Source organism: Bombina bombina, chromosome 1 (genome assembly GCF_027579735.1).
Source record: "Bombina bombina isolate aBomBom1 chromosome 1, aBomBom1.pri, whole genome shotgun sequence".
Classification (NCBI taxonomy): Eukaryota; Metazoa; Chordata; class Amphibia; order Anura; family Bombinatoridae; genus Bombina; species Bombina bombina.
In genome coordinates this window covers 413,844,536-413,869,865 of record NC_069499.1, presented here as the reverse complement: position 1 = coordinate 413,869,865, position 25,330 = coordinate 413,844,536, and the positions used below count along the sequence as shown (strand labels likewise).

The following is a 25,330-nucleotide window of genomic DNA, read 5'->3' as shown; positions in this document are numbered from 1 at the left end:
TGAACCAGGGACAAATTTGACCTGATCGTCTCCATCTTGAATGACAGAACTGACAACAATTTGTTTAGGGCCTTTAGGTCCAGAATTGGATGGAATGTGCCCTCCTCCTTTAGGACCATGAAAAGGTTTAAATAATACCCCAGGCCTCTTTCTGCCCGAGGGACTGGGACAATTACTCAGAGACATGAGAGATCCCTCACACACCCCAGGAAGGCGTCTCTCTTTTCTAGTCTTGAAGATATGTTTAACAGGAGGAATCTGCCTCTGGGCAGATAAGACTTGAAACCTATCCTGTAGCCTGGGGATACGACCTCCAGAACCCAAGAGTCTATAATGTCTTCTCCAGGCCTCCACAAAGAGAGATAGTCTGCTCCCTACATGATCCGAAGACGGACTGGGGGCCATCCCTTCATGCTGACTTTGATTCAGCAGGCTTCTTATTCTGCTTGAACTTGTTCCAAGAGTTAGCTGGCTTACAAGATCCCTTTGATTGCTCCGAGTTTGCGTCAGGCTGCTGGCGCTGAGACTTGTCTGCACGAAAAAGGGATGAAAAGTAGATCCCTTAGGTTTAGCCGCCTTATCCCGAGGCCGTAGATATGATAGAATCGAGGCCTTGGATGGGAAAGAGGAGCTATCCTCAAGCGGAACAGTTGTTCTCTTAGCAAGCGTGGAAATATCACCATCTATCTTAGGGACAGAAGCCCACAGTTCAAGCTGCGCGTCCGGAAATCCAGGTATCACCTCAAAATTCACTAGCAGTCCACTGGTAGACCGTGATCAACGTCTTGCCCACCCCTGCCTTAGAGCATGCAATTGTAAGACTATTGACCCTACACTATTGTGAGTTTAACCCCCGCAAAGTGTTGCTCTTGACCCGCAGAGCACTGATGTTCCCAAGAGGAACCTGCCACTGATCCAATATGCAGCACGCTAGTCGCACAACTCAGATGTGCAAGTAGTGCTGCCGATTGGAGAAGCGGCGGTTTCCACTCGGGGCAAGCGGTGTGCAACAAGTCCCAAGCAGCACTGTTTGTTTAACCCCTGTAGTGTAGGGTCAATTGTCTCAAAATGAAAATCTAGAAAATGTCATTTTTCAACTATTAAGGACAAATCTAGGTTACTACATGGCAGACCCATTTACTTAATGGAAACTCAAGGGGACTGGAAAGCCTACCTTTGTTTATAGTTAAATTACAGGCTAAGTGACACAATAAATAACAAAAGCATAATGCAAAGTTGTTTTTTTTTACAATATATAAACATTTTATTTTAAAAAGTGTTTATTGTCCCTTTAAAAACATTGTTTGTGTGTCAATACCAAATGCAGGACTAACAAAAGTAGAAGCATTAACATAAACATTAAATGTTGCCAAGGCAGACTTATGTTGCTGAGGGAGGTAGAGTGTCTAAGTTAAGGCAGGGACATGAACTTTATGACAGACACACTGAGTGAGCAGAAAGAAGTTTTATGAGAGAGTGTTGAACACATACGCACAAACACACAGAAGGGAAATACAACTCGACAATAAGCAGACAACTACTGCCAAAAATATACTCAGGAATTCAATTATAGAAGGAATAGGAAATGTGTAAAAAAAAACAAAACCAACACCCAAGCAGGCTTAAACCTGTGGTCTCAAAATGAATGTGAAGCTGTAAATTATTTACAATGCCTTTACAGCTACTTTAGATATGCCTTATTTAGGGCAAAACGTATCAAAGTGAGAATAAAAAAATTATCACGTTTATAGTAAAAAAAAAAAGCCTCAAACGATATCACAATATTTATGAAAGATTATGCGACAATAAAGTCGCAACTTTTCATATGTGCGAACAAACTGACTCATGACCATTCGCAAGTCTTTAATATATGCGAATAAGTTGTCTGGAAATGCCTAATTCTTGTATTAAATCTCTATTGGCATTTAAAAGGCTTGTATATATTCGCAGTTCACATATTTATGAAAAGTGGAGCATGCAATATTCACTGTTTTTAATCTCGCCAATAACTAATAAAAGTATCTAATAAAAGTTATGTTTTAATTCATCCACCGTCATCTGGGGCCCGATATATCTTGTTTTTGTATTCAACCATTAAACTTATCAAGTGAAGTTGTGTTGTGAGTGTTTTCCAGTACACTCTTTTGCAAGTACTCTATACTCGTTTCTTTTTTAATTCAATTCCACGTGTACAGCACCCTTTTCCTTACAATAATATAATACCATATGTAAACAACCTTAGATAAGTGATTATATATATATATATATATATATATATACACACACACACACACATACACACACGCGTTTGTGTGTGTATATATACTACAACAACAGCAGATTTAGAGGTAGTCAAATATGTCTTGTACATCTGCATTTTTTTCTGCAAATGGCACCTAAAAGATTTTTTTTTTTTTTTTTTAAATATGCATTATATACTGTATACAATTATAATATATATATATATATATATATATATATATATATATATATATATATATATATATATATATATATATATATATTTTACACATACACACACACATATACACACACACATACATATATACACATACAGTCGTACGCAAAAGTTTAGGCCCCCCTAACAATTTCTATGATTTTCATTTATAAATAATTGGGTGTTTGGATCAGCAATTTCATTTTGATCTATCACATAACTGAAGGACACAGTAATATTTCAGTAGTGAAATTAGGTTTATTGGATTAACAAAAAATGTGCAATATGCATCAAAACGAAATTAGACAGGTGCATAAATTTGGGCACCCTTGTCATTTTGAATACCTGTAACTACCTAGCACTAATTAATTGGGAAACACAATTGGTTTGGTGAGCCCATTAAGCCTTGAACTTCATAGACCGGTGCATCCAATCAAGAGAAAAGGTATTTAAGGTGGCCAATTGCAAGTTGTTGTTCTCTTTGACTCTCCTCTGAAGAGTGGCAACATGGGGGCCTCAAAACAACTCTCAAATGACCTGAAAACAAAGATTGTTTAACATTATGGTTTAGAGGAAGGCTACAAAAAGCTATTGCAGAGATTTAAGCTGTCAGTGTCCACTGTGAGGAACATAGTGAGGAAATGGAAGACCACAGGCACCGTTTTTGTTAAGACCAGAAGTAAAATATCAGAGAGGCAAAGGATGGTGAGAACAGTCAAAAACAGCCCACAGAACACCTCCAAAGACCTACAACATCTTGCTGCAGATGGTGTCACTGTGCATCGTTCAACAATTCAGCGTATGGGAGAGTGATGCAGAAAAAGCCTTTTCTGTACACACGTCACAGAGTCGCTTGAGGTATGCAAACGCACATTTGGACAAGCCAGCTTCATTTTGGAAAAAGGTGCTGTGGACTGATGAAACAAAGATTGAGTTATTTGGTCATAACAAGGGGCGTTATGCATGGTGGCAAAAGAATACCGCGTTCCAAGACAAACACTTGCTAGCCAAAGTAAAATTTGGTGGATGTTCTATCATGCTGTGGGGCAGTGTGGCCAGTGCCGGTACTGGGTATCTTGTTAAAGTTGAGGGTCGCATGGATTCCACTCAATATCAGCAGATACTTGAGAATAATGTTGAGGAATCAGTCACAAAGTTGAAGTTACATCGGAGCTGGATATTTCAACAAGACTTTGGCATTTATGCAGAGGAACAAGTACAATGTTCTGGAATAGAGATCCCAGTCCCCAGACCTGAAAAACTTTGACAATTTGTGGGGTGATTTGAAGTGGGCTGTCCACGCTCGGCAACCATCAAACCTAACTGAACTGGAGATGTTTTAAAAGGAGGAATGGTCCAAAATACCTTCATCCAGGCAGACCCTCATTACAGGCTATAGGAAGCATCTAGAGTCTGTTATTATGACCCTGCAACATGCTCAGCCCTGGGTGCTCACTGGCACCTGCAAGAAGCTATGCTGTCCCCAGGATCCCAGTATTTTGGAAAGGACCTTGACAAGGTACCTGGGCTTGTCCCATTTGGCCAGATGCGGTAACTAACCTTTCCATGTTAGCTTTTAATCTTAGCTGAGATCTTGCTAGTGAGTGCAGGGCTTTCTCTGTGTGTTGTATTAAATTTGTTTAGTAATTTTCCCTATGGTTCTTGCACCCAGACCTGCCTGGGGTTAACTACCTGTGACTCTGGAGACAGCACAGCTTCTTGTGAATGCCAGTGAGCACCCAGGGCTGAGCATGTTGCAGGGTCATGGGATGTGTGTCCGGTCTAGGAGTGCAGTCCCCTTCCGTGTTTAGTATATGACTGGGGTGATTACATAAGCCTGTGCACCCTTCACTTGTTCCCAGTTTGTTTGGATTGAGAGCTTGCATTGTGTGGCTGTTTTAGGGTCCCAGGTTTTTGGAAAGGACCTTGACGTGGTACCTTTGGTCAGATGCTGTAACTAACCTTTCCATTTTTGCTTTTAATCTTAGCTGAGAGCTTGCTAGTGAGTGCAGGGCTTTATCTGTGTGATATATATAATATACACACACACACACATAAAAAAAAAGTTCAATGACAAATGCAGTTTTATAGGTTTCTATAATTTGTTTCAAGCATGTGATTATATATATATATATATATATATATATATATATATATATATATATATATATATATAGATAGATAGATAGATAGATAGATAAAGACATACTTAACATGCTTGAAACAAGTTATAGAAACCTATAAAACAGCATTTGTCATTGTTTTTTTTTTGTTTTTGTTTTTTTAAAGAAGGGTCACTTTCATGAATTATTCCTGCACCGACTGACATGAGTGTTCATCTAGAGTCTGGTACAAAGTGCCAAAGCAGCAGAGCCTTCAACGCTTGTAAATGCACCGATGCAAATGATTGTATTTGTTTTTAAAAATGTATTGTTTAAATTATGTTCGAGTCATAAGAACTTTTATGTCAAACACTGTGGAAATTGAATATTTCGAATTCAGCATTTATCTGCCTTATAGGGGGTATAAACCATTTATTCTATAACAACGTGAGTTTCTTACTTTGTCCTATTTTTAAACAATCATTTCCATTTTCACAAACAAACTTGCTTCCAATCTTGGGATAATGTTGATGCTGTAACCTAGGATTTTCCCCTACAAAGCTAAACCCACGCATTACAATTACATTAGCATTTACAGATCACCTATATGACACTGACAATTATAGATTTCTCTCTTGTTTATAGAATTATTCATGGCAACAGGAAAATTAACTGAAGCAAAATGTAAAATTCAGACAATTTTTTTTTCCATTTTAGAGTGCAAAAATGAATGTGCAAATAAACAATTAGCAGATCACACGCTTGTTTTGTCATAAAGAAATGCAAAAAAAGCATGACCTGTAATTCACACATATTGCAGAAAGCGCTACAAGTGAAAACAAAATAAAAAGATTGTATATGTGTGTGAAAACTATACAAATCTGTCTATCGTATCTTTGTGCAAACCACAATAAAGCTTGTAAACTCATTTTTTTAAGTCTTTTTCGGGAAAATATTCTTTTAATATATGTAAAAAATGTGGAATTGTTCCTTTTTTCTGCTTCAGTTATATGTGACTGTTTTTGCAGAGTCCTCAGATCGGTAACATAAAACACATGTAAATACTTTATTCTTGACTGGCGCAGTATTGGTTCTCTTTGCCTCAGTGCTTACAATGGAATTCTCCAGCAAGTAGATGTAGAACTTTTGTACAGAGATTAGGCACAGATTTGTGTAATCGAGCAAACTCTGCTTGTTTTTCAATACCAATTTCACACAATACACCTGACAGAGGTATGAAAATATCATGTAATACTCCAGCATTGTAAATAACTTTGTCCCGTTGTTTTTCTCAAAGTTACTGAGCACAACATATCAATCAATGAGTACTGGCACTGCATACAACTGTCTACACACTTGGAGATGTGTGGCATGTGTGACACAATGCAAGATATTTATGTTTCACTTGATTTGCAGATGACTGTATCCACGCAGGCATAACCCATAGCTGCCTACTTAGATATGTTCGGAGAAGTAAATTAACACATGTACCTTACAATATTTTCTTGATTTAAACATGTTTTGAGGGTTATATTTAAGTTCATTAAAAGTTCAAAGCTATGGTTTGCTAGAGCATGTAACTTTTACACTACTCAGCGTGTAACGGTTTATGTATAAGCCCTGTAAAAATGTATAGATGAAGTCTTCCTAGGGACCAGAAGTCACACAACTGCATCAATCACTGGCTGTGTTCAGCTCACAAGTTGCAGTGGTCACCGAGTAGGACTAGATGTTTAAAGGGACAGTATACACATTTTCATATAACTGCATGTAATAGACACTATTATAAAGAATAATATGCACAGATACTGATATAAAAATCCAGTATAAAATGGTTTAAAAACTTACTTAGAAGCTGTCAGTTTGGCTCTGTTGAAAAGGTGGCTGGAAAGCCCACTGCAAGTGAGAAATAAGACACTCCCCCCTCCCCCTTCTTTTACATATGAAAAGACCCTTCACACAAACAGGAGCAAGCTGGAGTAGGTAGCTGACAGTATTCACATAAAACTTTGGGGCTTGGTTAGGAGTCTGAAAATCAGAGCAATGTTATTTAAAAATAAGCAAAACTATACATTTATTTTAAAAAAAAAACTTTATGGGCTATATAAATAGATCATCTACAAAACATTTATGCAAAGAAAAAATGAGTGTATAATGTCCCTTTAACCCCATTGCATTGGTTCAACACAGAGGTTGTGTATGCATGATATATATGTGTTTAGTCTTTACTGTACCTTTAAACTCATTAGCACCAGTGTTTTATTTAAAGGACCAGTAAATACATTAGATTTGCATAATTAATAAATGCATGACAAAAAGACAATGCAATAGCACTTAGTCTGAACTTCAAATAAGCAGTAATTTTTTTTTAAATTTTTTTTAAACGTCAGTTATATCTATTTCCACTCCTGCTGTATCATGTAACAGTCAGCCAACAAATGTGTATATATATATATATATATATATATATGTGTCAATGTAAATTACTCTTGGGTCACCCTAAGAGTAATGGGTAAGCCAAACGTGGAGCCCTTAGAGAGATACACTGCACCTCACTGACGAGGCCCACAGAAGGCCGAAACGATCGTCTGGGGTTGTTGTTTCTCTTGTTCAGAGAAGAATTGCCTGGTATTTCGGCACTGGACTGTCATTGGGCAGGGTCAGACTGATATGCTACAGGATATTTTTTCTCTGTGAAGGGGCATAATGTGCTAAAAGAACGCGCACCCTGAGTTGCAGTATAAATGAACAGGCACGGAAGTTATTCTAGCTTTTACTCTCTCTTTTTTCACACACACACACACACACACACACACACTGTGTATGTTCATGCTCAGTTGGAGCAGGTGACTCAAAAAGAGTAAATATAAAAAGACTGTGCTCATTTTGTTAATGGAAGTAAATTGGAAAGTTGTTTAAAAATTACATGCACTTTCTGAATCATTAAAACAATTTTGAATTGAATGTCCCTTTAAAGGGCTTCAAAATATTACTGTATATTCTGAAATAAGATTTTTAAAATATGTTCATCACCCCTGCAAGTGAAAAAATAATTGCATCATGGCCCTTTTTTTTTAATAAACATCTGGATACCTCAAATATTTTTAAAAGAAAAAAAAATGCTTAAACCTCTAGAGAAGAGAACATACATATTTGTGCTAAAACTGTAGGTCTGCCAATGCACATTTTAATATTCTGCTTATCGCTGGATATTGTATAATACTTATGAGAATAAGCACTCACAACCATTGGAAATTACATCAGAAAAATGGATAAGTAGTTTTCCAATAGAAGATAAAACACTATGAGTAGAAGAGACAGCTGTGTTTTCAGAGGCTTTTATGTAAATCTCTACAGAAAACATTAAAAACAAGTTGTCTGTATCTATGATTACTTGTCGCTAGTCATACAGCCAAATATCATGAGATTTCAATATAGTGAGAACAAATTTTATTTAAGTTTATTGCAGATATCACCTCTCTCAGCAAGGAAAATGGGTTTTCAGGGCTGGTAAAGCAATAAATTTGGATATGAAATAAATTAGCTTCTTTCTTTGACAGCCCATGAAGTTCCTTACAGGTAAAAGCGCCATAAGTAAGATAGCCATAGCAACACATGAATTTAAAATAATAACTGGGGATATGCTGCTTTGCATGACTTTACAGCACAGATTATGAACTAGGAATTTAAGGACTCGGCTAAGATACCTTTGTGTTTTCATTAGTAAAAAACAGACTAAAGAGTTTCAAATGTGTAGTAAAATTTCTAACATGCATATGAAAGAACTATTTAACCCGTTTGATGCGCATGATGAGGCGTTCTCATTATGCACATCTCTAGCTTTAGGCGCATGACAAGCCCTTCTCGTAACGCAGGGGGATCGCCGATCAAACAATGTTTGACTATCCCCCTCACTACAGGCCGGGGAATCGTTGATGGCCTTGTGGGCGGCACTCCCAGGTTTCATGGGAGTGCCGGTGAGATCCCTGTCACAAAGGAGGAAGCTCACTGTAGCTGCATGAAAGCTGGATGGGGGAAGTTCTTCAAACCCCTCAATCTCAACTCCCATAGCAGCTAAAAACCTCCAAGACCACTAATTTGAAAGAGAATCCCTGCTCTTTCAACTGATGGTGGTCTCGGAGCAGTACCACACAAACAATATTTAAAAAATAAGAGTAGAAAAAAAATAAAAAATGAGATTTGCTTGGGAATGGCTCGTTACAGTATCTCACAAAAGTGAGTACACCCCTCACATTTTTGTAAATATTTTATTATATCTTTTCATGTGACAACACTGAAGAAATGACACTTTGCTACAATGTACAGTAGTGAGTGTACAGCCTGTATAATAGTGTAAATTTGCTGTCCCCTCAAAATAACTCAACACACAGCCATTAATGCTATAAACCGTTGGTAACAAAAGTGAATACACCCCTAAGTGGAAATGTCCAAATTAGGAGGCCCAATTAGCCATTCTCCCTCCCCGGTGTCATGTGACTCTTTAGTGTTACAAGGTCTCAGGTGAGAATGGGGAGCGGGTGTGTTAAATTTGGCGTTATCGCTGTCACACTCTCTTATACTGGTCACTGGAAGTTCAACATGGCACATAATGGCAAAGAACTCTGAGGATCTTAAAAAAAGAATTGTTGCTCTACATAATGATGGCCTAGGCTATAAGAAGATTGGTAAGACCCTGAAACTGAGCTGCAGCACGGTGGGCAAGACCATAGAGCAGTTTCACAGCACAGGTTCCACACAGAACAGGCCTCGCCATAGTCGACCAAAGAAGTTGAGTGCACGTGCTCAGCGTCATATCCAGACGTTGTCTTTGGGAAATAGACGTATGAGTGCTGCAAACATTGCTGCAGAGGTTGAAGGGGTGGGGGTCAGCCTGTCAGTGTTCACACCATACACTGCATCAAATTGGTCTGCATGGCTGTCGTCCCAGAAGGAAGCCTCTTCTAAAAGGTGATGCACAAGAAAGCGTGCAAACAGTTTGCTGAAGACAAGCAGACTAAGGACATGGATTACTGGCCAAGCCTGTCTCCAGACCTAAACCCTATTAGGGCTGCAACTAACGATTATTTTCATAATCGATTAATCGGCCGATTATTTTTTCGATTAATCGACTAATCGGATAAAAAGAGAATCAATAATACTTTTCTATGTTTTAAATAAAATCCACATAATGAGTGTTACAAATATAAACTTCAGACTAAAACTTTACATTATCACAACTGTTTCTTCAATTTTTAAGCAGCAGAGCACAGTTTTATAATTATACTAAACAAAACCACAAACTGTTTGAAAGAGGTAGAACTAGAAAGAGTTAGACTATCACTGTTAATAACATTCTGTTATTCACTCTTTCAGTAACTTTGCATTGAAATGCAAAAATCTCAACATGTCCACATGCTTCTGGCTAAGGCTGGTTCTCTGTTTGCAGCTATATTTCCTGCAGCAGAGAAAAGGCTGTTGAGGTGTTTAAGTAGGGTTTTGCCAATTTCACCAAAGTGGGATATTTATCTTTGTTAGCTCTTCACCAATGCTAAGTGTTTTCTACCTTGGCAAGGGGCCTCTCAATAAAGTAACCCTTGACTTCATTCTAACATAAAAATATCTTGAATATCTATATGCAATGGTAAATAACCAGCTATAAGGTTAGAGGAAATATCTAGTCCTTTAAAAATAACGAAATTATTGAGGATGAATCTGGTACATATTATCACAATGTATTAAAAATATAAAAAAACAATAAACAAGATCAAAAGCGCTAAGGACTGTATATCAATAACAGCACAAAGCCTTACACATTTATTTATACAGTACATATAATCAGCAATAGCAAGCAATACGCTAATAATTGTGCAAACAGATAATAGTGCACATCAATTTAAATAACTCCCATCAATCTAGGGGCAAGGTGTAAACAACAAGCTTGGCACTATATCATGAAAAGCATAGTTCCAAATCACCAGATTTAATATAAACAATCTAAATGATGACTATTATATCTGGGTTGCACATAAGCAAGGGGTAGTTGTAAACGTTTACTGTCCTGAAAAAGTGAAAAGTAGACGTCCTTTAGGCTAAGGAAATAACCATAAAACACAATACCATATGCAGGAGTTCATTTGAGTGAAGCAGCTGGTGTTGTGCACAGACCAACTAATTGCAAACCGATTAATCGATTATGAGATTCGTTGACAACTATTTTCATAATCGATTATGCCGATTAGTTGTTGCAGCTCTAAACCCTATTGAGCATCTGTTGGGCATCCTCAAATGGAAGGTGGGGGAGCACAAGGTCTCTAACATCCACCAGCTTAGTGATGTCATGGAGGAGTGGAAGAGGACTCCAGTGGCAACCTGTGAAGCTCTGGTTAACTCCATGCTCAAGAGAATTAAGGCAGTGCTGGAAAATAATGGTGGCCACACAAAATATTGACACTTTGGGCCAAATTTAGACATTTCCACTTAGGGGTGTACTCACTTTTGTTGCCACCGGTTTATACATTAATGGCTGTGTGTTGAGTTATTTTGAGGGGACAGCAAATTTACACTGTTATACAGGCTGTACACTCACTACTTTACATTGTAGCAAAAGTGTCATTTCTTCAGTGTTGTCACATGAAAAAATATAATAAAATATTTACACATATGTGAGGGGTGTACTCACTTTTGTGAGATACTGTATGTACTGCTCTATGGTCTTGCCCACCGTGCTGCAGCTCAGTTTCAGGGTCTTACCAATCTTCTTATAGCCTAGGCCATCATTATGTAGAGCAACAATTCTTTTTTTAAGATCCTCAGAGTTCTTTGCCATTATGTGCCATGTTGAACTTCCAGTGACCAGTATAAGAGAGTGTGACAGCGATAACGCCAAATTTAACACACCCGCTCCCCATTCTCACCTGAGACCTTGTAACACTAAAGAGTCACATGACACCGGGGAGGGAGAATGGCTAATTGGGCCTCCTAATTTGGACATTTCCACTTAGGGGTGTATTCACTTTTGTTACCAACGGTTTATAGCATTAATGGCTGTGTGTTGAGTTATTTTGAGGGGACAGCAAATTTACACTGTTATACAGGCGGTACACTCACTACTTTACATTGTAGCAAAAGTGTCATTTCTTCAGTGTTGTCACATGAAAAAATATAATAAAATATTTACACATATGTGAGGGGTGTACTCACTTTTGTGAGATACTGTATGTGTGCAAAAAATAATCTGGCAGAGACACCTAATAAAGTTTATATTCTCATAGACAAGTCGCTCTCGCTCAATTTTTTTTAATTAATTTTGCCTGTGTAGGAAGGTGATTAACAGTGGTCACTTGGCCATTTTCAGTATTATTGACTAAAATCTAAGTAAAAAAAAAAAAAAAAAAAAGTAATTTTTTTTCTTAAAGGGACACTGTACCCAAATTTTTTCTTTCTTGATTCTGATTGAGCATGACATTTTAAGCAACTTTCTAATTTACTCCTATTATCAAATTTTCTTCATTCTCTTGGTATCTTTATTTGAAATGCAAGAATGTAAGTTTAGATGCCGGCCCATTTTTGGTGAACAACCTGAGTTGTCCTTGCCGATTGGTGGATAAATCCATCCACCAGTAAAAAAGTGCTGTCCAGAGTACTGAAGCCAAAAAAAAGCTTAGATGCCTTCTTTTTCAAATAATGATAGCAAGAGAAAGAAGAAAAATTGATAATAGGAGTAAATTAGAAAGTTGCTTAAAATTGCATGCTCTTTCTGAATTACAAAAGAAAAAAATTGGGTACAGTGTCCCTTTAAGTTTTGACGCAGCTCTCAATTGCCATGAATTATAAATGTAATAATGGTATATTGTGAATATGCTGGGCCTGCTGAAAAAACAATGTATAATTTGTGTGGGTCACTCACTGAAATTTGACTTACAATGAGGTTTAAATATGGGTAGCAAAAATGCTCAAACATTGGCTCATCACTGGGGGAGGGGGGTGATAAAAGGCTTAGCAGCAAAAGGGTTAAACATGTTAAAAATAAATAAATATATATATATATATATATATATATATATATATATATATATATATATATATATATATATATATATATATATATATATATATATATATATATATATATATATATATATATATATATATATATATATATATATAAATAATCCCTCATTTTGGTGTTCCAAGCACTCCTTGTACTGTTAGTCTGCTTGGGTGCTCTCCATGGTATACATGTAGAAAGTTAAATTGAAGAGGAGGCATACACAGGTCTTAATTTCCAATATTTACAACTTTATTTTTGCAAGATATCCGCTTTAGGATTACATCAGTCAACGTTTGGGTCCTCGCAGGGACCTTTGTCAAGATTGTATCAACGGGTTTCTGTGCCTTTCGTATATTTATTATATACAGGGAGTGCAGAATTATTAGGCAAGTTGTATTTTTGAGGATTAATTTTATTATTGAACAACAACCATGTTCTCAATGAACCCAAAAAACTCATTAATATCAAAGCTGAATAGTTTTGGAAGTAGTTTTTAGTTTGTTTTTAGTTATAGCTATTTTAGGGGGATATCTGTGTGTGCAGGTGACTATTACTGTGCATAATTATTAGGCAACTTAACAAAAAACAAATATATACCCATTTCAATTATTTATTTTTACCAGTGAAACCAATATAACATCTCAACATTCACAAATATACATTTCTGACATTCAAAAACAAAACAAAAACAAATCAGTGACCAATATAGCCACCTTTCTTTGCAAGGACACTCAAAAGCCTGCCATCCATGGATTCTGTCAGTGTTTTGATCTGTTCACCATCAACATTGCGTGCAGCAGCAACCACAGCCTCCCAGACACTGTTCAGAGAGGTGTACTGTTTTCCCTCCTTGTAAATCTCACATTTGATGATGGACCACAGGTTCTCAATGGGGTTCAGATCAGGTGAACAAGGAGGCCATGTCATTAGATTTTCTTCTTTTATACCCTTTCTTGCCAGCCACGCTGTGGAGTACTTGGACGCGTGTGATGGAGCATTGTCCTCCATGAAAATCATGTTTTTCTTGAAGGATGCAGACTTCTTCCTGTACCACTGCTTGAAGAAGGTGTCTTCCAGAAACTGGCAGTAGGACTGGGAGTTGAGCTTGACTCCATCCTCAACCCGAAAAGGCCCCACAAGCTCATCTTTGATGATACCAGCCCAAACCAGTACTCCACCTCCACCTTGCTGGCGTCTGAGTCGCACTGGAGCTCTCTGCCCTTTACCAATCCAGCCACGGGCCCATCCATCTGGCCCATCAAGACTCACTCTCATTTCATCAGTCCATAAAACCTTAGAAAAATCAGTCTTGAGATATTTCTTGGCCCAGTCTTGACGTTTCAGCTTGTGTGTCTTGTTCAGTGGTGGTCGTCTTTCAGCCTTTCTTACCTTGGCCATGTCTCTGAGTATTGCACACCTTGTGCTTTTGGGCACTCCAGTGATGTTGCAGCTCTGAAATATGGCCAAACTGGTGGCAAGTGGCATCTTGGCAGCTGCACGCTTGACTTTTCTCAGTTCATGGGCAGTTATTTTGCGCCTTGGTTTTTCCACACGCTTCTTGCGACCCTGTTGACTATTCTGAATGAAACGCTTGATTGTTCGATGATCACGCTTCAGAAGCTTTGCAATTTTAAGAGTGCTGCATCCCTCTGCAAGATATCTCACTATTTTTTACTTTTCTGAGCCTGTCAAGTGCTTCTTTTGACCCATTTTGCCAAAGGAAAGGAAGTTGCCTAATAATTATATAGGGTGTTGATGTCATTAGACCACACCCCTTCTCATTACAGAGATGCACATCACCTAATATGCTTAATTGGTAGTAGGCTTTCGAGCCTATACAGCTTGGAGTAAGACAACATGCATAAAGAGGATGATGTGGTCAAAATACTCATTTGCCTAATAATTCTGCACTCCCTGTATAAAAATAAAAATAATTCAGTGTATTAGAGAATTGTACTATTGCACCATTGCTCGCATATGTCTGTTTAACTCCGGCAAAGTCAGCTCCAGGGCAGCAACACACTATTGGAACATATTATAAGCCAATGACAAGAGGTATATGCGACACCAATCAGCATCTAGCTCCCAGAAGTGCATTCTTGCTCTTCAACAAAGAAAAACAGTGATAGAAGTAAATTAAAATGTCTCTTAAAATTGAATGAACTGCCTGAATCATGAAAGTTTAATATTCACTTTCCCATACCTTTAAAGGACTGACTGCTCACTGGTTGACAAGCAGAACGTCTGCAGTTTTATTGCCCCCTTACTAGTTTAAAAACAGAATGTTTCTTTTTTTTCTCTGCACAAGTACATCCACTATATTTAAATAAACAAATACATTGTAATATGCTTTCTTTAAGATACAATAAAGCAAAATAAATAATGTTTTGCCCATTTAATTATTCTTACCACTAAAATGTGCTTTTACAACTAAAATAAAGACCTCCATGACATCAGAGAACAGGAAAATGTTCTCAGATTTTGCAGCTAACCAGGTTAGTGATAAGCCAGAATAAGATGTTTGCTTAACAATAAATTAAAAAAACAATTAGGGGGCAGAAGAACAATTTTAGGGACTATTTTTATGGCTCCTGGATTAAGCAAGACCAGCAGTTGCAAAATGTGTAAATTAAAACTGAAAGCAGAGCAAAATATATTTATAAACATGAAACAGACAGATTCCGGGGATAAAAAAATGATGGGTCCCTTAGTTTATTACTGTCACAGTACAATGCCATATTTACCTTTTACAGAATAATTACATAAACAAGATGGTTGTAGCACTTGGTATGCTTCCAGTGATGTGGCACACAGATGCCTTCACTAATACAAGTTAAAGGCAATGTTGTTGTCACAGAGATAACATGATACTCATGCATTGGGTTTTGAAGCCATAGTTAAATGTTCTAATGTATATAAACAAGCAGCATTTAAACACAAAAATATTTGCTTTCCATGAAAGAAATGTTAAAGGGACATTTGTTATTTTATGATTCATACAAAGCACACAATATTAAACAGCTTTCCAACTTAGTTTTACTACCAAATTTGCTTAATTTATTAGTCAAAGGACCAGTAGTGCACTACTGGGAGCTAGCTGAACACACTGGGTGAGCTAACAAGAGGGACAATGAAGTCCAAATTAAATTTTCATATCTGCGATAGAGCATGCAATTTTAAACAACCTACCAATTTACTATCTAATTTGCTTTGTTGTCTTGGTATCCTTTATTTAGGTAGGCTCAGGAGCATCAATACACTAGTGGGAGCTAGCTGCCTATTGCTAGCTGCATGTCTCTTGTCATTGTCGCACCTGATATGTTCAGCTAGCTCCAAGTAGTGCATTGTTGCACGATGCACCTTCAACAAAGGATACTAAGAGATCTAAGCAAATTGTATATACTGTGGTAAATTTGAAAGTTGTTTAAAATGGTATGCTCCATCTGAATCATGTCCTTTTAAGTCAAAAGTATTTAAAATGGAAACTAGTAATTGTTGCTGGCCAAAAAGAACAGCTCCCACTGTTCTAATAGGGGAGAGGGGCAGAACTGACAAGAAAACATTGGTTTATTCAGGAGAAAGACATGCACTTTTCTATATAAATAATAAAGAAAATATATATTTAAAAAAAAGTTGTACATTTTGAAATGCCCTTTTAATTAAAAAAAAATAAAAAAATAGAAAACAATGACCTTTAAGATTCTCGCTTTCGTTAGTTGGTTGACAAAATGTTTACACGGTTAGAATGTAATAAATATGGATATTAGAAACAATCATAGTTTAAAAACACAGGGAGGAGCAGAAGTCAGATGTACCTTTTCCAGAAGCAATTGGTTGTGAGAGCAAGGAAATCCTAACAGGCTACGTGAGCACAGCAGACAGGTTTGTTGCTTGCTCCTGACAGTGATTATTCACTGACAAGAAGCTGATAAGATGCATTGCAGTATAGTTTGAAATGTAAAGATATTTCAAATAGCCCTAGAAGCATCTCTGCAATACACTTGTACTTCCAGAAAATGTACTCACTATTTTGTTGATAACATTTTTTGTACGTGTTCCACAGGGCATACGACTCAAAATTGCTCAGGGTGCCAGAGCCATCTCACAGGAGCGACTAGCAAACTAGAGTGCAAACTTGCGACCTTATGCTTTAGTGATAAATTACTGCAAGCATTTTTGCCAACTCAACTGCATTTCAAAGTCTCTAATTATACATTTTGAAATGCACACGAGTACATCTTAAGCGGAACTAGACTGTCTACGCCTCTCAATGCTAGAGATGGACACTGTACCACAGCCATCACAAACATGTATGTACCGCTTTGTAGCATATTTTACGAAACAGAAACCTATGATAATATGTTATTTTGTTTACTTAAACAGGTTAAAGAGACATAAAAACAATAACCTGTTTATGTTGCTCTTTAAAAATAACCAGTGTCAACTAAATACTTTGACACTTGGACGGTAGTTTCAGACAGGTAACACCAACATAATGTGGTCAAAAAGGGAGGAATTTACAAGGACCTTGTAGTCAAAAATGTGCATCATTCAGCATTTTAACTAGATAAGCATGGCATATTTGGCAATCTAATGGAATGGTGTATTCACTCATTCAGTTCATTGCCACACATAAATGAATGCCAGAATAAATGGCTAATTTTATATGCCCTTGTGTGAAATTTTTAACTTTGTATAAATGAAAACTTCCATAATACTTATTGGTTTTATTTGTACTTTCTACCAATACACAGTAAACATTAGCAAAAAGTACTTATAATCAAAATTAATACTGCAGCAATTTATGCAAAGAAGAAGAAATCAACCTCTCAGTGTAAGTAGGAGAGCACAGCCCATTTAAAAGTGAACCTGTAGCAGTTTTGAATACAATAAACAATTATCAGCTGCTTTTCTAAGTGCATAGTCCCTTTAACCCCTCAAAGGCGGCATATACTACACATATCATGTAAATATTACAACCTAAGTAGTTGCAACACAACTCCAAGGAGCATGGCATACTTGAAACATAGGATTTCTTGCTTTCCATAATCCATTGTTGTGTATTCTTGGTGACAAAAGCCAGCATTCATTTTTCTATATTGGTTAAGAAAGCCATAAACTCTGTATTCTTTGGATTATGTCTACAAATAACACTTGTCTGACTCTGAGTTTCATATACAATGGTCAAACTCAGACACAGTAAGTTGTGACAGGTTTGTTTACTGAAATTCCGCACAACACTTACTAATGAAATCACTTACAAACTTTGTACAATTCCATGCAAATTATTTAAATGTAAATTCAAACAGGGTAGCTAAGACATCCAATTATAATTACAGATAATGATATAGCTACTAGAGCACGCTTAACATTTTACTCAAGGCTAATGGGATGGAAACTGAAATGTCTCCTTGTTACTCTGCAGTCAAAACTTATTTGTTAACTTTTCTTTTAGCAACAAAAGTTGTTTCTGCCTTTAAAGGGATATGAAACCCACAAATGATATTTTGTGATTCAGCAAGAGGATACCATTTTAAAAGAAGTTTCCAATTTATTTCTATTATTAAATCTGCCTAGTTCCCATGACATTCTGTGTTGGAGATACCTAGGTAGGCACCTGGAGCACTATTTGGCAGTAAATAGTGCTGCCATCTAGTGCTCTTGTAAATGGATAACATTCTTGCAAAACGTCTGCCAAAAGTTAAAGTGAATGTAAATTTAGATGATAATAAAGTGCACATTTTTAAAAATCTGATTAAAAACAGGGGCACTTTAATTCATCAAAATGTACTTTTCACTTGTGTTGTAAAAATACTTACCTTTTTTATCTTGTCAGCCGCTCCAGCGATTCCCCCAGTCGTCGCAAGCCTCTTCATATGTCAGAAATGACGGATCGGTCATCCTCCAATCACGGCTTCCCCATCCCGGGGGAATCAGTGTCTGATTCAACGCCGTTATTGGAGGAAGTCGTATTCCACATTTTAGACCCAGGAAGAGGCTTTGCGACAGACCGGGGAAGCGATGCAGCGGCTGTCAAGATTAAAAAAAGGTAAGTATTTTCACAACACGAGTGAAATGTAAATTTTGATGAATTAAAGTGCCCCTGTTTTTAAACGGATTTTTAAAAACCGGGCACTTTATCATCATCATCATCTAAATTTACATTCACTTTAAACAACTGCTTGAAAGCAATGTATAAAATTACAAACATGCATAAAGAGGTAAAAATGAATTACACAATGTTATTACAGAACTCTAAATAAAAGGGACATTTTAACACAATCCACCCTGGGACTTAAAAGGACATAAAAGTCACAATTAAATGTTCTTGGTTCAGAAAAGGAGTATATAATTTTGAAAGACTTTTCAGCTATTCTATTATAAAATTAGTTCACTTTGTATCGTTTGTTAAAAAGCATACCTAGGTAGGCTCAAAAGCAACATGGCACTACTAGAAGCTAACTGGTTATGATTGGTGCATATAAACATACGCCTCATGACATTGGTTCACCACATGTGTTCATTAGATCCCAAGTAGTGCTCAGCAGGGGTTAAACACATAGTTATAGGCAAGTAATAGTGTCTATGTTCTTCTTTTAGCACTTTCATGTTGCTTTAAAACTTTAAACTTTGCATAGTGAATTTACAATACACTTACTGTTAAAGACTGCATCTTTACAAAAATATATACAGCATATAATGCATATTAAAAAAAAAAAACTTTTAGGTACCATTTGCAGAACAAAATGCAGATGCACAAGACATATTTGACTACCTCTAAATCCGCTGTTGTTGCAGTCCCTCGGTCATATAGGTCACCACACAGTATGGTGGTGCATCTCACATGCCCAGCCCTCTACCTCTTTTTTTTGTGTGTGTAATCGTCTCTCTACTAATTCTACTATGTAATTATCATTCTCCTGTCATAATCATGTAGAATATAATGGCGCTTTATAATAAATCACAGAAATACTCTCAGGAGAGAGGGGGCATTGAGCATTTTTAAAGAAGTAGGTGGGGTATCCACAGAGCCTGAAATAGATCATGTTCCTACTAGCACAGCAGCATAATCCATTCATGTTCATTTGTTCACTATTTTGTACTATTGACAAATGCCTTTAGTTCTCAACCCTCTATTTCATGGGCAATATTAGTTCTGATAAACTAACTTCTACCCATTCTAAGGTCTTTTACACTCATTTTTATTCCGGAATCTCAGGTCACTGAAATTGTATCTGTCCATTGATTAAAAATACTGTGAACTAAGAAACAATAGCTCCTAAAATGTTACTTCTGATTTGTAACATTTTGCATTATTATTATTATTATTATTATATTTAAATTCCATAATTTTCTCAAAATAAACTGTATGCAAAGTATACATATGTCCACAGTACCTTAAAGTAGAAATTCTCCTTTACTGGGTTACAGACCACAGCACCTTAAAGGGGCACTGTACCCAAAAATTTTCTTTCGTGATTCAGATTGAGCATGAAATTTTAAGCAACTTTCTAATTTACTCCTATTATCAAATTTTCTTCATTCTCTTGGTATCTTTATTTGAAATGCAAGAATGTAAGTTTAGATGCCGGCCCATTTTTGGTGAACAACCTGGGTTGTCCTTGCTGATTGGTGGATAAATTCATCCACCAATAAAAAAGTGCTGTCCAGAGTTATGAAACCAAAAAAAAGCTTAGATGCCTTCTTTTTCAAATAATGATAGCAAGAGAATGAAGAAAAATTGATAATAGGAGTAAATTAGAAAGTTGCTTAAAATTGCATGCACTTTCTGAATTACAAAAGAAAAAATTTGGGTACAGTGTCCCTTTAAAGTAGAAATTCTGCTTTACTGGGTTACAGACAGTAAAACACTGCAACGTTTTGGGTATCAAACTGAATGGCTTTAAAGGAAAATGTATATCAAGCTGAGGAACCAGACATTTTCAGAAGTCAGACAAGTGTTTTAGTATACAGTTATGCAGAATCATTTTTTTAAAAAATATAGAAAAATCAGGAGCCTAAGACAAATTCTAAAAGCCATGTATTCCGGCACATGTAATTGATTAAATCTTGTTTTCAGAGATCCAACTCTTTCCCTGGAAGCATGCAAACTAAAATCATTTTTTTCAAGTTCACAACCCAACCCCTGCATGAACAGACTCGTCAGTTGAGACCTTAGTCATTGAAAGTTTACGTTTTCTGCATTTCCTCTCTCTAACCACTAAAACCACTTTATTAAGTAGATTGCCCTTGTGTAAATAAAAGCTTTGTCATGGATTTGTTTTAGTGAGAAGTCATGAGTTATACGATTGTAGCACATACAATTTAGATCTGCATGTTTTTGTTGTTCTGTTTCAGATAGCATCAATGCCTTCTATAAAAAGGGTGAGAAAGACCTAACCTTGGCACTAAACACATTAAATCCTGGATGTACACATAAGCATTGCAATATCCTGCTAGGTCACTCTGGTTTCAGATGGTAATTGACCCACCCAGCAATTTAACAGTACCAGACACATATCTGTTCCATCGCTTTTCAGAACCTGTTATTTTTTGTTTATTCCCAATGTGTATGACATGTATAGCTATAAAACGCCACCAATCAAGATGAAACAGTTCACTTATAAAATGTATATTTAAAATGTAACGAATTCCTTCAATTTATTATTTCAAAATAATGGCTGGAGTTACAAGAACAGCCAATACATGGAATATTTAAATAAATTAACCCTCACTCACTCTTTGAACAAATTAAAACATTTTATTAATAAAATCCACAGGTGTCTGACACAAAAAATATGATAGTTTAAACAGAACAATAGTGTAGCTGGCAAAATGTTCCATTGCAAACGTAATACACATCTGACATAAATATAGTGTGTTGTCTTCTGGGAAGTAGAGCATATAAACACAATTGTCACTAGAAAAAAGATGACATGCAACAGAGAGAGTAAATGCAAATCTGAGTACTGAAAGTTGTCTAAGGGGTTAACTATCCTGATTAACAGCAGGTTGTTTTGGGAGAATTATAAAATATGGATACAGTAATCTATTGCAAAAAGCTGCATTTGCCCATAAATTCTTAGATTTTATTTTAAGAATTGGAAATACCCACCTACCTAGTCACCCCCTGGGAAAGAACCAGATCTCTTCCCCTCTGCATTGCATGGAATGCTGTGCACACACTGCTGCACTTGTAACACGTAGACTAGGGTATTCCTAATCAGCACCATTCCTGCTACAAAACCCCTAACCCATAATCAGAATGAGAATCTCAGGAGTAATCATCAGAAAGCTGTCAGGGTTGATGAGGATGGGAAAACATATCTTGCAATTTTCAACTATGACCTTCATCAAAGAGACTACCAGCATCTGCAACCTACAGTATACAAATCTATGCACCCAAGGAACATAGTCATTTGTATATACTTCAAATATAGAAAGGACAAAATGTCTAATTGTATTACACAATACACAAAATGTGGATTAACCCCTTAGTTGCCAGAGGTGTAGCTGAGAACGTTTCAAGCTACTACTCATGGAATTAAGAAGAAATAAGCCAAACCATAAATCCAGTTAATAATAAATAAAAAGGTGAGTTTGCTTTATAAAAAAAAAACGATTCATAAAATGCATTAATAATCTGAACATAGAAGTAGATCGAAGATAAATATAAATACCAAGCAGTGTCGGCTGTGCCTGAGCAGGGAGTTATTGTACACAATAATCGCCGTATATCGGTATGTACATTTGTGTTATCCAAGGTAACTCCATTCATTGGCAGCACACGGGAACCTAGACACCTGGACACTCCAACCGCAGCGCTATTCCGCTTCATAACTTGTGTTACTCACGTTCTGAGCGCTCAGATCATCCGCTTCTCCAGGCTACTGCCTCTCAGGGTGCCTGGCTTTCCAACTGCGCGGATTACTATCCACTGGTGGACCGGAACTTCTTCCTCATGCTCTGTGCCGGTGTGGTACGCGCTGCCACCGGCGCTGTGTCGCCTCCAGTTGGAGGTGCTCGGGGCTGGCTCCGGACACACACACACCCCCGGAGGGTGCCTGAAAGAGGAAGCCCAACCCGCAGCAGTCACTGTGTGTGTGCGAGCAGGCAATGCGATGACGTCACTCGCCAAACAAGAAGCCTACCCGGAAGCGTCATACTAGGGGCACATCACTGGTGTGGCATGCAAAAGCAACCCACGCGGCCCTCCTCAGGACCCCTCTAGGGATTGGACTGCCAAGCTGCACCTTTGGAGCCATACAATGACGTCATCAGGCCGCGCCTTTACCGGTGTTTGAATTCACTTGTCCGAAGGGATTTGTAAAAAATAATAATTATAATAGTTCGCAGTGCAGTTAATTCTCCCAATATTTTTACGGTACATTTAACGGTACGACTCATATACGTAAATATGGATTTTAATTCAACTATTTGAATCAACTTGGCAATTTTGCCAACCAATTTTACGTTTTTTGTTTGACTTATATCAATCACATTTCTACACTACAGTTATTTGCTGTTAATGTTTGTGAAGTGCTTTATTTAAGGTTTTTTGTCGTTTTTTCCATCCCACCATTAACTTTCTTATGAGTTTTGATTGCGGTTTATGCGCGTTTGAAACATATAGCCCTAAAACACTCCTATAGATACAGCCTGCGTCTGTCCTCTGCTGGTTCTAAGTTTCACAACTGATCTCAGGTTTTTTTTGGTATAGTATGTAACATACCTTGCAAGTTGCTTACATCTGATGATACAAGTTGGGTTTAAAGCCTTACAATTACTTTTTGCTCTTGTAGATGGGTTAGAATTTTTTTTTTTACAATATTATTTTTTTATTATTTAAAGGGACAGTATACACCAATTTTCATGTAACTCTGTGTAATAAACACTACTATAAAGAAGAATATGCACAGATACTGATCTAAAAATCCAGTATAAAACCTTTTAAAAACTTACCTAGAAGCTCCAAGTTTAGCACTGTTGATAAAGTTAGCTGGAACACCCAGTGAAAGGGGCTGGGATCAGAACCCCCCTCCCTGCATATGAAAAGACAGATTAGACAAATAGGAGCCATCAGTAGTCTGTAAACTCCAATTAAGAAACGTTTTAGGCCAATACTTTAGTATAGCTGACAAGAAAAAAAAAAAAGACTGTATGAAACCAATTACCTACCTGTTTAATTTTAGTATCATTGTCTTTATAGCACACATAAAAGGAGAGTAAAGCCAATATTAAACTTTCATGATTCAGATAGAACATTTTAAACAACCTTCCAATTTCTATTTCCTAATGTGTTTTTTTTTCTTTTGATATCCTTTGTTGAAAAGCATACAACTGGGAGCTAGCTGGTGATTAGTGGCTGCCTAATTATCTTGTCATTGGCTCACAGTATTGTATTGCTGGTCATTCAACAAAGTATATGAAGGAAATTAAGAACATTATATAATATAAGTAAATGGGAAAGCTGTTTAAAATAGCATGTTCTCTTTCAATCATAAAATAAAAATGTTGGGTTTAAAGGGACAGTCTAGTCAAAATTAAACTTCCATGATTCAGATAGGGCATGTCATTTTAAACAATTTTCCAGTTTGCTTTTATCATCAAATTTACTTTGTACTCTTGTTATTCGTAGTTAAAAACTAAACCTAGGTAGGCTCATATGCTAATTTCTAAGCCCTAGGAGGCCGCCTCTTAAAGGGCCACTGTAAGTAAATATTTTCTATGCCTGTTACTAACTAACTACCCCAAATACGCTTTTTATCAATAGCATTTCATTAACATATCTCTGCAGTATATCAGAAATCTTGTCTACAAATTTAATTGTTTTCCAAACCCACTCCGTGGGTATCCTTTGCTCTGTACCAATCCGTTTATAATACCTAGGTTTCAAAATGGCGCTTTAAACACAAAGTTATTGGTTTAAGTATTTTGAACATGCAGTGCTGAAAATAGTGGGCAGGATAACGTGACATCATCGGTGAATAAAAGATATAACTTTTAGAACGTTATGAAACTTAGTTTTGGAGAAAATATAGGTCAGTAGGTTTTAATTAATGTTTATTAACTTTAATATGTTAGTTGTTTAGCTTAAAATTATAACAGAAAGTAATCCTTTAACTGAAAGCATTTGACAGTTTTTCACAGCTAGAGGGCGTTAGTTTGTGTTCCATATAGATAACATTGTGCTCACACGTGTGGAGTTACTTATAAGAGGGCACTGATTGGCTAAAAGGCAAGTCTGGGGAATGGGTAATAAATGAATTATCTATCTTTTTAAACAATAACAATTCTGGAGTAGATTCTCCCTTTAATGTCAGTTTCAACCACCCATTATTTATAGAAATCTAAATCTCTAGACAATATCATATTATGCTGTTTGCTTCTTGTATTCTTGTATGTTTTTTAGCATCTTGATTTTATGTATGGCAGAAATAATGTTACATATTGTAATTATAGCCTTTACACATACAGTTTACATACATAGTTCATATGCTAATTTCTAAGCCATTGAAGGCCGCCTATTCTCTCAAGGAATTTTAACAGTTTTTCACCACTAGAGGGTGTCAGTTCATGTGTGTCATATAGATAACACTGTGCTCACACACGTGGAGTTCCAGGTAGCCAGCTCTGATTGTTTAACCCCTTAACGACCGAGGACGTGCAGGGTACGTCCTCAAAAAAAAGGCAGTTAACGCCTGAGGACGTACCCTGCAC

The 25,330-nt window shown here is 36.8% G+C and overlaps 1 protein-coding gene across 6 annotated transcripts in view; it reads right to left on the bottom strand.

Annotated features, from left to right (window-relative positions):
- The window catches only part of PKP4 (plakophilin 4), a 784,378-nt gene extending 761,508 nt beyond the window's left edge, over positions 1-22,870 (bottom strand). For 5 of the 6 annotated variants that reach the window (XM_053698321.1, XM_053698324.1, XM_053698325.1 and 2 more), the window contains exon 1: positions 22,465-22,870. The gene's annotated coding sequence lies outside the window, so the exon portion shown is untranslated. Of the gene's footprint in view, positions 1-22,290 lie in introns of all 6 variants that reach the window. The other variant, XM_053698322.1, reaches the window with a different exon arrangement.
- Between the last annotated feature and the right edge of the window lie 2,460 nt (positions 22,871-25,330).